Source organism: Rhodnius prolixus, unplaced genomic scaffold (assembly GCF_049639745.1).
Source record: "Rhodnius prolixus isolate KJV_2025 unplaced genomic scaffold, Rpr scaffold_3, whole genome shotgun sequence".
Classification (NCBI taxonomy): Eukaryota; Metazoa; Arthropoda; class Insecta; order Hemiptera; family Reduviidae; genus Rhodnius; species Rhodnius prolixus.
This window is the reverse complement of record NW_027411603.1, coordinates 31,971,314-31,989,442: the sequence shown is the minus strand read 5'-3', so window position 1 is coordinate 31,989,442 and position 18,129 is coordinate 31,971,314. Positions and strand designations below refer to the sequence as shown.

Here is an 18,129-nt window from a genome sequence, read left to right as displayed (position 1 = left end):
CATGGAATGTCCCTTAATCGAAGCGTTATTCTTTTACAGCTTTTTGAAAATTCCATTGAAACTGTTCCAACGATTTTCTCAGAATTTCTGAAGGAAATAGGTTGAATGAGGAAGTAAATATATAAGCGAAATGCCGAATTCTGAAAAGATCGGATGAGCGGAATTTTATATATTGTGCCAAAATAAATTATAAAATATTTAGTACGTAAATTTCTGTAAAAAGAAAGACAAATGAGTGGTTTGCCTCCAGATAACTAAATTTTTAAATGCCTACTTTACATAAAAGAAAAAAGAACTCAAGAATATAAGTGGTAATGCATTTAGATCAGTGGTTTCAAGCTTTTAATTTTCCTTTTTAGTGACTCTGAAGAAAACAGCAAATTTGCACACAAAAAAAGTCGGTATATTTTTTGCTTTTAATTTATGACAGCTCCTCAATTACAAATTTAAAAAAATATGAGGCAAAAAAGTGAAGGAGAGAACAAATTTATGGTCTAAAGTTTAATGCATTTGCATATTAAAAAATTAAATAATGCACAAAAAAAAATAATTCAACAAAAAAGAAATACTAATATACCTTCGGATAATTTAACGAAGTTAAACAAAGATTAAACTTTTACTTTAGCAATTTACAAAATTATTCAAATTAGTTACAAAGTTGATGCTAAGGTGGCGCCACCCATACAAATAAATAAAATAAAATGGAAAAGAAGTTCTCAACAGTTATGGAGTTATAGATGTTAATTTATTCAAGCATCCAAGTTCCGCATAAATCCTTGCATCGGATTTACAGAAAGCCTTAAACAAACCTATCTCCATATTAGTAAACAAGTTCAAAGTTTTTTTTATTTTTCTAAACAATGTTTAAGTTGCGAGCTGGTGAAGCGGAGTTTTTAGCTAAACATTAGGAAATGTTACAAGAAGGAGATACGAGGGTCGTTTGAAAAGTCCGTGCAAAAATAAAAACTACTTAATTTTTTGGGGTAAACCTTTTTTATTTTTCAACATAGTCTGCTTTTAGGCTTATACACTTCGTCCAACGCTGTTCTAGTTTGTTGATCCCCTCCGAATAATAGGATTTGTCCAAGTCTGAAAAATAGCCATTCGTTTCTGCAATCACCTCCTCGTTTGAATAAAATCTTTTTCCCGCCAGCCATTTCTTCATATTGGGGAACAAATAGTAGTCCGAGGGCGCCAAGACTGGAGAATAGGGGGGATGTGAAACGAGTTGGAACCCTATTTCCATTAATTTTGCGACCACAACTGCTGAGGTGTGAGCTGGTGCGTTGTCGTGATGGAAAAGGACTTTTTTGTGGGCCAATCGTGGGCGTTTTTCTTGCAGCTCGGTTTTCAAACGGTCCAATAACGATGAATAATATGACCCTTTTCCAGATAGTCGATGAGGATTATTCCTTGCGAATCCCAAAAGACAGTCGCCATAATCTTTCCGGCCGAAGAAACGGTCTTCGCCTTTTTTGGCGCAGATTCCCCCTTGGTAACCCATTGTTTAGATTGTTCTTTGGTCTCAGGAGTGTAGTGATGTATCCATGTTTCATCCACAGTGACGAAACGACGCTTAAAGTCCTGCGGATTCTTCTGGAACAGCTGCAAATCGTCCTTGCAACACTTCACACGATTTCGTTTTTGGTCAAGCGTGAGCAATCGCGGCACCCATCTTGCGGATAGCTTTGTCATGTCCAAATGTTGATGCAAAATATTATGTACCCGTTCATTCGAGATGCCCACAGCACTAGCAATCTCACGCACCTTCACTCTTCTGTCATCCATCACCATATCATGGATTTTATCAATGATTTCTGGAGTAGTAACCTCAACAGGGCGTCCACAACGTTCAGCTACACTTGTGCCATATGGCCACTCCGAAAATTTTGAAACCACTTATAAACTGTTCTAATCGAAGGTGCAGAGTCACCATAATGTTTATCAAGCTTCTCTTTAGTCTCCTGAGGCGTTTTGCCTTTCATAAAGTAGTGTTTAATCAACACACGAAATTCTTTTGCGTCCATTTTTTGAAAATCACTCGACTTCCTCGATTCAAACGGATGCCAAACACAAAGTAATAGACCGATCTGGCTGAAACTTGGTGTGTGTTCTTCCAAGAGATGCTACTAACTAAACATAACCTCGATACGCGCCAGTGGTGCTATCTCTCTGACTTTGCACGGACTTTTCAAACGACCCTCGTATACCTACTGTTTGTAAAAGGAATAAAACAAGCAAAAGCTACTTTAATCGCACTATATAAGGCAGTAATATTTAGATTAACCTGAATGAGTTCGTGAAAACAAATTAACATAATTTAAATAATGAACGAAAACCACGTACATGGGGCAGCTAACAATAAAATGAACAACAGTAATTACAGTAAAACAATAATCGACAACAATAGAACGAGATCATTGATGAGGCATGTCAAAGGTATGATGGCCTAACCACTAAAATTCTTTAATTGCTTAATAATTACTCTATTCATATTCAAGAATTTTAAACTGTTTAAGCCGATAGATTGAAAGTCTTTCCATCATTTTAAGATTTCTCTTTTTTTACTTGGCAAAGTAATTAATTTTTTATTTTCTCTTATTTATTTTGCAAAATTAGACAATGTAAAACAGCTACAGATATAACAGAAACAAACAATGGTGCAATATGTAAGTAGTCAGCTATTAGCTTCAGATATGGTTGACCCAGAGGTATAAGTGGAATGAATGACGGCCGACAGTGATGGAAGCTGTTACCACTCCAGGAGATCGGCGTTATGCGAAAGGAGATGGTCGCGGGGACACCGCCGTTATAGTCTATAATGAGGATCTGAAGTAGAAATGTCTGGCTAGATTTGAGTGGAGTTCTGTGCAGCGAGATTGGGCTATTTCAGAAACAAAAGGTTAGAGTGTACTGTATGTTCAGAGAGGAGTGTTAACTATTGTTCTTAGGGTTTTGGACTTTAGGATAAAGTACAGCCTAGGAAGGGTTCTCCATTCTGAATTGTTGACATTCTCCATTATCCTTATTGCTTATGAGCAATGTCGCGTAGCGCGTAAAATGTAACTAAATAAACGATTTAAAAAAAAATCTATTTATTGTATAAATATTTTTTAAATTTATTTAGTTATTTACAATCTGTATATACCGTACTATACAATAAGTAAATTAGAAGGTGGACGAGGTATATTGGTACGTGATGAGCAGGAGTACAGAAACTACCCAGCTGTAGTACTTTTGGCAGGAAACCGATTATGATGGTGATGGTCTTCAGACCTCAAGGAGGTCTCGAGGCCATTGGCGATTCAGTCTGCGAGAAGGATTATCAGGAATGTCAAAGGAGGCGAGAGAATGTACCAGAGGATTTGAGCAAGTAGAAAAGGGCAGTATGGCATTTTTGATATTTCATCTTGGCGAGTTGGTCAATGAAAGGAATGTTGATGCCGCTGTGAAGAGTGAGGTTAGTCACGTAGAAAAGAGCGTTAACTATCTGTCGGAGTAATTTTAACTGAAATGTTTATTTTGTCCGTATGTTTGGCTGAACCCCGCAGCTTTAGTCTGTAAGTTCACAGGATAGTGTTGTACATCAATCGTTTGAGTTCTATGGGCAATTTGGAGCGTCGTCCAAGAAGTCTGTAAAGCAGTTTCGCACGTTTTGTCATTGATTGTCTTTTAAGTCTATTGTGTGGGTTCCAAGTGAGTATTTTTGTCTATAAAGAGCCCAAGGTAGCGCACCAGATCTGTACAAGGAAGAGGATTGTTGTTGAAGAGGATAGGTGGACAGGAGTCCCGCCGAGAGTAATGCTGGCATTTCTGTGGGTTCATTTAAATCCGCCACTTCTTTGCCCAGGATTCTACTCGTATTTCGTTTAAGTGTGTCTGTAACTTGTATGAAGCTGATGTAGGATGTGTACTTGTAGCTAGTATGGCTGTATCTTCTGCACATGTACAGAGTAGTGTAGAGCGTTGTACAGGTATACTCGTATCTGATGTGTATACTGTGTAAAGAACGGACCATTATGCAAACAAAACCTTTTTAATACAGAAAACAATTTTCGATACCCCTTGTTCTATAACCTTCTTTTAATTCGTACGAGGTTATTGAAAATGTGGTTAGGGCCGCCGTGCTAGGTAATTTCTTTGATTCTGTACGGCGTAGCATACATGTTTACTGTTTCCTTGACCAGATTCAACGCAGAAAATTAAAGAAATTACTGTTATAAAAGAAAGAACCGAAGTCATAGTCTTGAAAAAATAAAATCTCTAACTAGGATAGTATTTAAAGAATACTTTTTAAGTATTTGGTACCAAAAATTGATAAGGAATAAATATCAATACCAAAGTAGTAATTTAAATAATTTGTATTTTTTAATTTATCAGTGTCCTTTTCTGAGGCGGAAAGCTTCAGCAGAAATGTCTTGTATCAACACTTTAAATCCCAGACCAAAATCGGCATTTGAACTCTGTGTCACAATAAATCTTAGATTTGCGGTTCTCACTTTCATTTGAAGTAAATTCCCTATCTTCCTAAATTCTTGGAATTTTTACAACCCATACGGCCCAATGTTTTAGAGTCAGGTTTATTGAACATTAAGGGGAGCAAACAAGCTTCCATAACGACCACTAGATTCCGGAGTTCTTTACTTGAACAGTCATCACATAAAAAGACTTTGTGACTCCACTAGAGAAAGAGATAACCAGTGAACAAACTTCCGTTTAACGGTAAAAAAGAGGGAACATAAGGGCAGAGGTAGCCACGGTAATCGACGAAAAGTAGAAGAGAAACAAGAAGATGGTAAGATAAAATAAAAAGGCACCAGGTTATCAAAGTGACCCTCTAAAGAGGATCAGGTAGATGGTTCTCCAGTTATGTCTAGATTTTGGGCCACATTAAGAATTAAGGATATGACTCTGCTATGACGGTTAAAGTCCAGTTTTACTGCATTGCTGCACTTTCCTTAAAGTGTTATTAGGCTTCACTACAACTTTCGCAATGAGAACTCTATTCCCAACCAATTTGTCAGGAAATAATTTTGATGACCACGATGTTGTGCAATTATTGAAAGTGCCAAATTTCTTCTAAAGCAATCGGCTATTTTTCAGGTGGTCCAACTTACAATTAGGGGCGGAAGCTCTCAATTTTCTATTTTTCTACTTTTCAATTTCAGAATATATTTACAATTTTGAGGTTGAATCCGACGCAAGCCTTTCTCATTTATCAATCTATTTGTGATCCTTAACTCAGTCAGCATTACAAATGAACGGAGCACCATGTAATACGAGTTTATACGCATATGGTTTCATTTATACAGCATAGTATTATACAAAGTAAATTTCTTTTTAATAAAACATTATTATTATACGAGGGTCGTTTGAAAAGTCGGTGCAAAGTCAGAGAGATAGCACCACTGGCGCGTATCGAGGTTATGTTTAGTTAGTAGCATCTCTTGGAAGAACACACACCAAGTTTCTACTTTGTACTTTATGAAAGGCAAAACGCCTCAGGAGACTAAAGAGAAGCTTGATAAACATTATGGTGACTCTGCACCTTCGATTAGAACAGTTCATAAGTGGTTTCAAAATTTTCGGAGTGGCCATATGGCACAAGTGACGCTGAACGTTCTGGACGTCCTGTTGAGGTTACTACTCCAGAAATCATTGATAAAATCCATGATATGGTGATGGATGACAGAAGAGTGAAGGTGCGTGAGATTGCTAGTGCTGTGGGCATCTCGAATGAACGGGTACATAATGTTTTGCATCAACATTTGGACATGACAAAGCTATCCGCAAGATGGGTGCCGCGATTGCTCACGCTTGACCAAAAACGAAATCGTGTGAAGTGTTGCAAGGACGGTTTGCAGCTGTTCCAGAAGAATCCGCAGGACTTAAAGCGTCGTTTCGTCACTGTGGATGAAACATGGATACATCACTACACTCCTGAGACCAAAGAACAATCTAAACAATGGGTTACCAAGGAGGAATCTGCGCCAAAAAAGGCGAAGACCGTTCCTTCGGCCGGAAAGATTATGGCGACTGTCTTTTGGGATTCGCAAGGAATAATCCTCATCGACTATCTGGAAAAGGGTCATATTATTCATCGTTATTGGACCGTTTGAAAACCGAGCTGCAAGAAAAACGCCCACGATTGGCCCACAAAAAAAGTCCTTTTCCATCACGACAACGCACCAGCTCAGCAGTTGTGGTCACAAAATTAATGGAAATAGGGTTCCAACTCGTTTCACATCCCCCCTATTCTCCAGACTTGGCGCCCTCGGACTACTATTTGTTCCCCAATATGAAGAAATGGCTGGCGGGAAAAAGATTTTATCAAACGAGGAGGTGATTGCAGAAACGAATGGCTATTTTTCAGAATTGGACAAATCCTATTATTCGGAAGGGATCAACAAACTAGAGCAGCGTTGGACGAAGTGTATAAGCCTAAAAGGAGACTATGTTGAAAAATAAAAAAGGTTTACCCCAAAAAATTAAGTAGTTTTTATTTTTGTACGGACTTTTCAAACGACCCTCGTATAATTCTGAAGTGGAATACTACGCGAAGTGTATGATCATGCATAATCTTGATGCAGAAATAGTTGTTTGTTTCTGTTGGTTAAAAAGCCAGAACAGCATGGGCCCTATCCAATTATGGATAAAATACAGTTCAGATGAGATAACTTGCTCATCGAGAACCAAATACTCTACAACTTCAGAGTTATACTACTGCAAGCAGGAAAAGAAAAAAGCATTGAAGCATTTGTGAACTCCACTACCTCCTTAGCAGTTTCTGGGTCCCCGAAAATATACCGGACTCTTGAGGAGGTCTTTTATGGCTTAGAATGAAAATCGTTGTTCTAAACAACAAAAGGATGACGTCAAAACTTATGCTGGTGGTACAATTGCCATATTATACAACTGTTGTCGATAAAAATAATCTCAATTTCATTTTTTGTTAAAAACCGATATGATTGTAAATTATAGAAGTCAACAGCGAGCGAGCAAAGCTATATCCAGTTAAAAAACGAGTAAAACAAGAATGGACACCACATGGGACCTCTCCATCCAAGCCTCTGATTTATACGTTCAATTAAAGTTTTCAGATCTTCTTAAAAGCCCTTACTTTAATAGAAATACTCACGTTAGAAGATAAGATGCATATAACCTAAGTAACTTAAACGAACATTTTCAGTAATATTGCATTTCACATATATGCAGTTTCTAAAAATATTTTCTCTTACTATATTCAGTTTAAGTGTAAGGTAATACAGTCCCAAGTTCAGTGTGAGGTGCAGCCATATGACCTGTTTAATGAGGATTTAATCTGTAACCAAAATTCCAAATGGTGAGAGTCTAATCAGAAGAACAGTTTTTAGAATTTCAAACGATATTAATAATAAATCCGTCAGTGGCATTAAATCATGGCAAGAAATTGGTGAAGAAAGAGACGTGAACAGGGCCAGAAGTAAAACATGTAAATATTGTAAGTGATCTACGAGTGCGTTTTTAGCGCAGATTATAATTTCTAGAAAATTTAGGAACCCAAATTGCATTACGAGTTTTTACAGCAGATTTTTGAAACGAAAAGATACTACCGAATGAATATAATTGAGAATAGATTTAATAATCATATTACTTTAAAATGAAACTATAAATAGAGGGGGAAAATTATGATTTATATTTCATTTGTCCTTTAAAAAACCACTTTTACAATTAGCGGTGAGGGGAATACCACTTCACATTTATAGCCAACGTTTTCATATCTAAGATTTTTACAAGGAAATAGAGTCGTATTTTCAAGGAAATCAGGAATTCATTTAAATCCCGTTATAAAAATTTAATGTATTTTTATTAATAGCGACCATTTTTATTAATACCAATGTAGATTTGCATAACTCCATTATCCAATATAAATTACGCTTCTATGATAAATCTTTGAAGTTTGAATATAACCAAAGAAATTTTGGTGCGTTATATATGTTATTAGTTCTTACACAGCACTGGTTCAAAAAGCGTAGTTATAAAATATGTAGGTGTTTTACTGTTAAATTGAAATCATTTTATTGTTCTGGAGGTGATTAAAATAAGAATAAATGGCTGGGAGAAGGTTAACTTAGTGGTTAGCGAACTGAAATCCAACTGCTGGCCCTTAGATTTTCAGGAGTTTCTCACAGATCACTGTCCGGTGATGGGAGTGTTGTTTGCAACGAGACAACACTGCCCAGAGGGTGACTATTCACTGAAAAAAGTTTCGGACGCCAATGACCGCAGACATTGAATAGCCATGTTCTACACACAATCAGCAAGTGTAATGAGAAATTGAAACTAAAAAAGTTGGAAATAGATTTTTCTACACCAAACTCATTGATCTGTCATTGATGTTAGATAAAAATCCGGAACAGATCTCAAGATACCAAAACTTTGCGAGCTTACTCTGATGAAATCTGCGATATTATTCAGCACTGCGGATCTAACCAAATTTTCAACAAACCAAAATTGTTTCAAATGAAACCAAATACAGTGATGTGAATAATAAGAAGTATTAAGAGATAACGGCAGTTATTTCTGCTTTAATAAGAAGTAATGCAGAGATACTTAACGGCAGATATTTCTGCTTTAGTAAGAAGTAATGAAGTGATACTTAACTGCAGATATTTCTGCATTGGTAAGAAGTAATGAGAGATACTTAACGGCAGATATTTCTGCTTTAATAAGAAGTAATGCAGAGATACTTAACGGCAGATATTTCTGCTTTAGTAAGAAGTAATGAGAGATACTTAACGGCAGATATTTCTGTTTTAGTAAGAAGTAATGAGAGATACTTAACGGCATATATTTCTGCTTTAGTAAGAAGTATTAAGAGATACTTAACGGCAGATATTTCTGCTTTAGTAAGAAGTAATGAGAGATACTTAGCAGCAGATATTTCTGCTTTAGTAAGAAGTAATGCAGAGATACTTAACGGCAGATATTTCTGCTTCAATAAGAAGTAATGAAGAGATACTTACCGGCAGATAATTCTGCTTTAGTAAGAAGTAATGAGAGATACTTAGCGGCAGATATTTCTGCTTTAGTAAGAAGTATTAAGAGATACTTAACGGCAGATATTTCTGCTTTAGTAAGAAGTAATGAGAGATATTTAGCGGCAGATATTTCTGCTTTAGTAAGAAGTAATGAAGAGATACTTAACTGCAGATATTTTTGCTTATCAATGTTCAAAACATTTAATTTTGCATAAAAAAAATAATAAATGAACAAATAAGGCAACTTAACAAGTTATTTCTAAAGAAACAAGAGCGCTAATAAAATAGGATGGTTAATAGAGTTTAGTTGTAAACATCAATCAAGCTAATACTCAGTGATAATGTGAACATTTAGTACCCGCATTCTGAGGGCAAGTATGCTCTCTTTTCTAACTTATAGGCTCTCATTAAATTTAACTTAATGGTCCCCTTACTGAGGCTCCTCTCTGTCAGCTATTAGTGTACTCATTTAGGTTAATAAGATTGTTATTAATTGTACACTTAATGATGATAACATGTAACAAAATTATATAAGATCTTTCATTGTAAAAAATAAATTTTCTATTGAGTTCAAAGTAAATATTGAAACAATTATAAATGTTCTATTTAAGAGCGCATTCACATATTTATTTCAAACGGTACTCGAATTCTACATAAAGTATTTGTAGTTGAATTCAGTTCACTCAAATACCCACGTTTCCATATCAGAGTAACACTTTAAATGGCAGAATCACAAAAGTATATGCCAAATATGGTCCTAGTGAGTAATAAGTTATTATTGAACTATTCCCAACAGTGTGCTGATGATGATCTACAGGAGCAAGAAAATCTTGAGGCCAATGGCGACTGAATCAGTGGGTGCTCCTCAGGAAACTTTTTGTTTTATGCGGATGACTCCACACTCATTACAAAAGGTAAAATTTATGATAATGTTCAAAAAAGTACTTTTAATGGCCTGATGTTTCTGGAAAACTGGTTAATACTAAATAAGTTATCTTTGAATAAAGGGAAAACCACAACAAAGGTTTTTAATCTAATTCAAGAACAAAATGACCCACCTGTCAAGTTTTTAGGCATTACTATAAATTCAAATCTTTCCTGGAAAGGTCACATTCAGATGCTGAGTGGTAAGCTGGCACGATTGATTTACTTATTTAAAAAGCTAAGAGATGTGGTATCTCTGGATGTTCTGAAAACAGCATATTTCGGCTTGTTCCAGTCCAAGCTGAGTTATGCACTGCTACTATGGGGAGCAGCCTCAGATGCAAAAATCATTTTTAAAATGCAGAAAAAGGCCTTACGGATGATGTTTCATAGTAGAAAAATGGACAGCTGCAAACCACTATTTAAGGAGAATAGAATATTAACATTACCGTCGTTATTTATTTATGCCAATATAATGCATATAAAAAACAACGAGAAAAATGTTTTAAGAAGTGATGAACATTCATATAATTTACGAAACAAAAATGACTTACATTTGCCTAGAAGGAGATTGTGTAGGTCTGACAAGGCGCCGGGCATGATGGCAGCCAGGATGTTCAACAAAATTCCTCGATCAATAAGAAATACAGAGAAGAAGGAATTTCAGAAAATTATTAAAGACTTCTTATTGAATAATATGTTTTATAAAATAGAGGACTTCTTGTCCAGTAGATGGACTGTTACTCACTTCAAAGTTGAGTGAACTGAAGTAAATTGTACAAAGACATTGTTTGACGGATCATTTCAAAGTTCATTATAACTAGTTTATTGTGATTATTATGACGAGTCTATTGTATGTAAAACATATGTACAGGCAAAATAAAATATATTCTATTCTATTCTATAGATAAATTTGTAAAAAAATAATCTTTTAGTTATTAATTTATTTGTCATTTTATTTTATGTTCTCGGTGAAATCGCAAAGCAGACACCTTGACACAATCTTTATACTTTCCTCAGCTAGCAAAGCAAAACAAAAGCGATATAGGAATAAAAGGAATGATAACCAATCAAATTATTTGAACGACCTAAACCGAAATCATGAAAAACAATGTTCTTATCATTGTTTAAAAACAAAAACAGCCAAATGCAAGAAAAAATAAAAAAAATATACCTTAAAATAAATACCATATTTAGGAAGCATTGGATTTCAAACGTCACTAATTTCAACCATTAATTCGATTTGTATAAATAAAGAACAATCAAAAAAATGGTTTACATTATTTGTACGTAAGCGATAAGCACTTGATAGTAATGCCAGAAATTGTTTGCATTAACAAAGCTGTAATATAATTTATAAGATTTAAGGCTTTGATAATTGAAAATACCAAAGGATATCGATAATAAACAGAGTCAGCTTCTGACTCGACAGAAATCTATGCACGCCATTTCTTTTTGCAGCTGCTTCAGTCTCATTTAATAGTACTTTTTTTTTTAATTATTAAGCAAATACAATTAGCTTTTTATCTTGCTTAAGCTAAACCGAAAGTGAAAGATGTGTTAATATTTCTATTTTTCTAATGCGTTTTAATTGTTTAGTTAATTACTGATTGTTACATTGCCATTAAAAAAATTGTCACAGCCTGTTGGTAGGCAGTGTCGCCTGTAATTACAGAAATATTTTGGGAGATCAACGGTACAGAAAGGCCTGTATTGTTGACCTTACTTGGCAAATGTTGTCTACTAGATATCACTATTCCCAGATTTATTATGATTTTTAATCTTTTATTGAAATTTACAATTGCAACAATAGCTGCAACGAGTAAGTGTGGTACATGATAACACGATAACAGGATTGTTTGATTGGAGAAGGCACCCAGTGGTATCACTCCATTATCGTGAATATGAACTAATACTGTACTCACGATAAGAGTAGATCGCGAGGCCATCTTCTTAGAGGATTGAAATCTTTAATTGAGCTCCATACTTTCGATGCCATATGACCAAATAGATTGGAGATATATGAGACATCTGTCGAGTAGTTGTGGTTAGTTTGTTGTCTTTTCAAAAAGCAAGGAGATCCTTGTCAACTGTTTTGGGGTAGCGTACTGTGTTCATAGATGGTACAGATATTTGGTTAGTTCAGATGGGTTTTTTTTGCCAAAGTGAAAATAATCCATTTAAATCCATCCTAGGTGATCCATTTAAAACGTACCAATTACTTTTTAGGACAGCGAAAATCTGAGAAAACCCATGAAGTAAACTATGTTTTTTTTTTGGTCTAGTTTTCAAATTTTACACCCCCGATGCTGTAACTTCATTTTTGGCGGAGTTACGGTTAAAAACTCGATTGGGGTTTCATTAGGACCACTGGCAAGATATTCTTACCGTAATCATAGGTATAGGTTGCTTTTATTTGATGATAAAACAAATTTATCCTGATTCTCCCACATTACATTACACTAAATTCTTTAAAATCTTCAATTATTATTATTTTTGTTCTTTGCGTCACAAATAACATTTTTTCCAATCAGAGGACCTCCCAAAACGTGTATTTCTGGTGGAAAATTATTGAAAACCGATCACAAATAGATAAAATTGTAACTTTGATCTTAAATATCTTGAGTAATATTAGGGATATCGAAACGGGATCAACGTCATTTTTCACAATTTTTTATGTAGTTTTCGTAATCATTGTCAAAACTTAGGGGTCCTAATGAAATCCCGATCAGTTTTTTGGCCGTAACTCCGCCAAAAATGAAGATACAGCATCGGAAATGAAAAATTTGAGAACTAGACCAAAAAAACCTTACAGTTTATTTAAAGAGTTCTTCCGGATTTCAGCTTTCTTAAAAAGTTATTAGGCGATTGGTGCGTTTTATATGGATCACCCTGTATATTGATTTTGTAACGTCACTTTTGACTTACCATTTGTTAAGCCAAAACTTGTAAGTGGTTCACGTGCATTGAAGAGAAATGAGGATTGGAATGAAATAAAATAGGATTGCAGTATAAGCTGCAAACGGGGAAAAGGATGGTATTAGGATGCTATACGCGGTATATAAGGAGTAAAGAAGAGGTCCTAGTATTAGGATGATGCTTATATATGCTCACACATACTCGATAATGGCTCCCAGGGTCTACTGTAAAACATCATACTAGTTGAGCAAGGCTTCTCTGTGTCTTTCTGTGAAATCTACGGTTTTTATACTGTAATATGGCTCGAATATTGCGAATTTGAAATATACTTCAATTTTGAAGCAAGATTAAATTATTGTAGTTTATTCTAAAGCAGTCAAAGAAATATTCCAAATTAAAAGAACAAAAATTATATTAATTAAGAAATTAATTACTTAATTAAGAAATAGATCTCTTTTTGTCACGAAAATGATTTGAGCAACTTAAGTATTACAAATATAAGTGAACTCGTCCAGATTTATAATAAAATTGATAGATGCGCATTTTTATATAACTAAAAAAAGAGTAATAAATACCGGAAATAAACATTTTTTTTATAAGTTCAAATTTAAAAAAAAAAGTTGTCTAAGGAAGTGGTTTTATAATGAGCGTGATTGTCAAATGCGGTCTGGCAGCATTCAGTATAAAAGGTTCCGCTTTATCTATAAACTTCTTACAAGCAATGAAATGATTTCATATCAGTCATTGAACTTTGACATTTATGAAAAATGCTTGCTTAGATTAAATGGTGGAGTTAAAAATGCCAAGACGATTTAATTTCTAGCAATTAAACAACTATAAAGTCGATAATTATTGACAATTTTAAGAACAAAACAAAAAAACCTGACTTTAGCAATAAAGAAGTAAAATTTAAGTTACTATTTTCAATAAAAGCCAAACTATATGGCGAACAAACAAAAGATTAAGGAACCCGTGGAAGCTTTGAATTTACTTTCCATAACCGGTCACTTGTTTGCCAGATTGGCGAGACCTGTTTCAAACCAGCCGGCATTTTAATCTGACAATTCTTACTGATCTATGGGAGGTTATACGATACACTGATAATAAATATTATTGGCATTCAAGTAATAAACCATCGCTTTCTAAACTTATATCTCCCATATGTGTGTGTAATATGTTTATTTCTCATCTACTGTATTTAAAAAATTACAGTTTCCTTTAGGGGGACGGAAATATCCAGTTTTTCTGATAATAACCAGCTTTAGTTTTGGTTATATAGATGGCATTTGCTATTTCTATTCTTTTAATATCTCGATAAATATCCCTGTATCTTAGATAACTTTTGTAAAGGTGGAGTTCGTGAGAGATTTAGTGCAATGCAATTTAGTTGCCCAATGCATTCAGTAGCGCTAAGAAGGTTATTCAAGAAAAATCTTCAATTATGGGCAAAAATTATTTGAGAAACAATTAGTGATATAATTGGCACAATACTTCGCTAGTTTTAAAGTTCTTAAATATCATTAAATGGGGTGTAGAAGTCAGAAGAAATGGGATGTTTTATAGAGCTTTTACAAGCTTTTGTTTTTCAATATAACAAAAATTGTAACATTAATTCAGCTTTATTATGTTACAAACACTTTAAATATTATTTAAGATGATATAAATAAAAAGTGAATTCTGGTTAAATGATAAATTTAAATAATTACACGGAAATGAGACGATAAATTGATGAAAACACTTTAGTTTTCGCTTCAGAAAGGTAAATGTGTTCTTTTCAAAAACCAAATGCTAAGTATCATAAAAACCTATGAATATAAAGTAGAGTAAACCATTTTAATTTTTTAAAAAACAAATAATATTTTTAAGATTTAAGAGACCATAACAGTGTTTTGACATTAAACCGACCTTTAAACACAAATCTACATCCCGCCTGGATGCCAGGGTGGTTGTTTACTTCTTCAAGAAATGATTATGCGCCTGCGTTAAAACACACTTGAAACACAACCTAGCCACACACTTAAATGCACATGCACGCACTATAATAGAAAATGCATATTTGGACGATGAAAAACACAAACTGGAAACACTGCAACACTTAATTTTAGTGAAGACGAGTAGATAATAGTTTGGGAGTGACAATAAATGCAGTGGGTACACTACACAAACAGTACCGTCTATAAACTAGCTAGGCATAGCATGCAAGCGAGACGAAGAGCAGACGGTGCTGGTCAATCGTGCAGCTGTTAACTCGACGGAGGGGTCACAAACACTATCTCACTAACACACGGCTACTCTCAGAAGTGTGAGTGGTAGTTAGACAAAGACAGACTGCGGTGGGGAAGGAACTGGCTTGGACGAAATGTTTAAGAGTGGGGCTAGTGAGTGCAGCTAGCAGCCCAGCAGCACAACATGTGAGTCATCCTCTCTGGTAGAGTGACTGCCACGTGGGGGAGACCCACAGAAAATTTACCTTCCTTTGCTTCTATTGTCTGTTACGCCAAACAATATGGTTCAATAAGTGGTGCAAATGCACTTGCAGTGGTGCCTAAATATCTACTTGTTATTCCACAGTTCTTCACTCGCAGGAGTACTAACTCCAATACGATCTTGCTTAAAGAAAAAAAATGGCCATTCTAAATCCTAGAGGATGATCCCGATATGGCTACTTGCCATCACCAACCTCTTCGAACCCTGGCTTCGGAAGTGGAGAATAAAGTTCAACCAAAACAAATCCAAGCACCTGGTCATCGCCTTAATCAAAAAAAAAACTGTGGCTGTGTCATGGGCACGTCCGTGTGTTGTACGTGAATACGTTTACGTAACGGGTTATATTTTTTATATAAAATATTTTTATTTATTTTTAGGATGAAATCAAGGAAACGAAAAGCAGCAGTAAGTGTTTTTCTTTTGTTAGCTTCAATGAGCGCAGAAACCAAAGACGATCAAACACATCACTCTTGAATGTCCGAATGGATTGTTGACGAACGTCGTAGTGAAACATGCACTAGCTACTGCCCAATGTGTCTTCATAATCGACGATTGAATACAATCTATGCCTATACAGTCCGTTGTCGATGTAGAAGCGATTTCATCATCCACTTGCATAATTTCAACCTCCCCAGCTGCAGATGTACTGACACCGTCGTTGATCTGCTCGGCCGCATTCATTCTTTTACGTTCCTGGCACAGCTTGACTAGGTCATATGGTGTCTTATTATTACCATTCGATTGTTCTTGACAAGCCCTTTCCAACCGTATACGATCTCTGTATTTGGTTTTGGCTTTTCGACGCGTTTAGGCCGACATTATATATTTTTGATATTTTTTTATTCTAACACCTTATTATATTCACTGTCACTATTTTACACGAATGTTTTATATACAAACGATAGATTGTGACGACAGCTGACGATTAAAAATTAAACGAACTTCGTAGCTTCTCCGAGTCAAAAGTTATACTTATTACTAAGGAACGGATTTTTATGTATTTAAAAATGCCAAATATTTAACTAAAATATGCATATATTTTCGTCAATTATGTGGAAAATATGTGATTTTCTTAAAATATTTTCTGGAATATTTAAGTAATATGGACATTTTTTTTTATGAAAATGGATTTTTGGGGGAGGGGGCAAGTTATAATTATTTATACAAGAAAAGAATATTTTTACAATTTATAATAATTTATTAGGAACAAAATAATTTGTTTTTACAAGTTATAATGATTTATGCATCAAAGAACATTTTTACTATTTATAAAAAGATGTGTTAAATTTTCAATTTTGAAAACTTCGCTTTTCGAAATTGTTTGCAACCACATGAAATTTCAAATGTTGGAACGTAAAGTGACGACGATCTGGGCGTAAGATGGACTTCTAACGACTAAAAGATCGTTCAACATCTACAGATGTTATAGGTGCCTTGCTGAAAGAAGTTATCTCGTTGGTTGTAAAGGGTACACGATGTTCTGAGGTGACTTCTGTTCCACTGATAATATCAGAAATCTGACAGATGGTCTCCCACCCTTTGTTCTTGCTCAGTACTTCTACCAGTTTTGATCTGATCAGATCTCCCTTACTCCCAGGTATTCCTTCCACCTTTTCGATGATTTTTTTAACGTTGGACACGTTTTCTGTCAGTCGAACATTTTGGGACTCAAGTTGGGTAATGGCTTGTGCAAGAAATACGCAATTGTCAGAAATGAATGCAAGGTCGTTCCTTAAATTAGGTTTCTCGAATAAAGACTTGGCTGTATTTATCGCTACTGCTTCGTCTTCGAGATGTGAAAGGACATTCTTGATTTTATTGTAGTTTTCATAGTAATACTGAGCTGCTTCCAGCCAAGTACCCCATCTTGTCAATATTGGTTCTGGCGGAAGGCACAAGTCTGGATAGAGATCTTTTAGCATTTTAATGCGACTTGGTGCTTTTAAAAACACTTTTTAACCACTGTGATTCACAGTTCCTGTCAACCACCTCCCAATTATGAAAATATGCCCAAAATGAAAAATATGTACATATTTTGATTAAATATGTAGAAATATTTATTTATTTTAATCAAATATGTATAAATATGCGATAACATCCAAATATGTGGAAATATGTGAAATAAAAGTAGGCTCAAACGGCTTAAAGAGTGTCAGTATGAATACTTCTAGTTGAAAAACGTCTGTAAATTGCCTAGAAAAAAATATGTAAATACATACGAATCCGTTCCCTACTTATTACAAATCTCGATACGCAGCAAAATGATCTCAAAATGGCGGCGCTTTCCCCTCCACCGCGCGCGATGTGTCACAGTCCTCGCTTATCGTAATGAATTCTTTGATCCTTTAGCTATCCAGTGGTATAATTTAATTTTGGATGTAGACGATAGATTCGAAACTATAATGCCGAACTGTATCCCCCGATTTTGTTATCATTAGGTTTCTTGATTGCCTCCATATGATAGCAAATTTAAAGACGTATTCACGTCAAAAGAAAAAAAAAATCCTTCCCGCTTCATATTTCAGCCAAATCCCACTGGCAATATTCACTCAAGATACCTAGAACTCTATCTAGACAGACGATTCCATGGAATTCTCATACTTAAATTAAACGAAAAAAAAAAGACTGCTAGAAAGACGTCCAAACTTACTTTGCACGGCATAAGACTGTAAGTTTTGCATAAAGTTCTCATATGGACGGACGCACAGACTCGAATTGCACGGAACCGCCAAACTCCTTCAGATCTAAAACTTTCATTTGAAACATAATTGCATGAAAA

At 35.0% G+C, this 18,129-nt stretch overlaps 1 protein-coding gene across 6 annotated transcripts in view; it reads right to left on the bottom strand.

Annotated features, from left to right (window-relative positions):
* The window catches only part of spri (Src homology 2 domain-containing protein sprint), a 577,619-nt gene that overhangs the window by 479,485 nt on the left and 80,005 nt on the right, over nucleotides 1–18,129 (bottom strand). For 2 of the 6 annotated variants that reach the window (XM_074124874.1, XM_074124877.1), the window contains exon 1: nucleotides 14,769–15,132. The exons of the other annotated variants lie outside the window; for them this stretch is intronic. The gene's annotated coding sequence lies outside the window, so the exon portion shown is untranslated. Of the gene's footprint in view, nucleotides 1–14,768; nucleotides 15,133–18,129 lie in introns of those variants that run through there. 6 annotated transcript variants of the gene reach the window in all.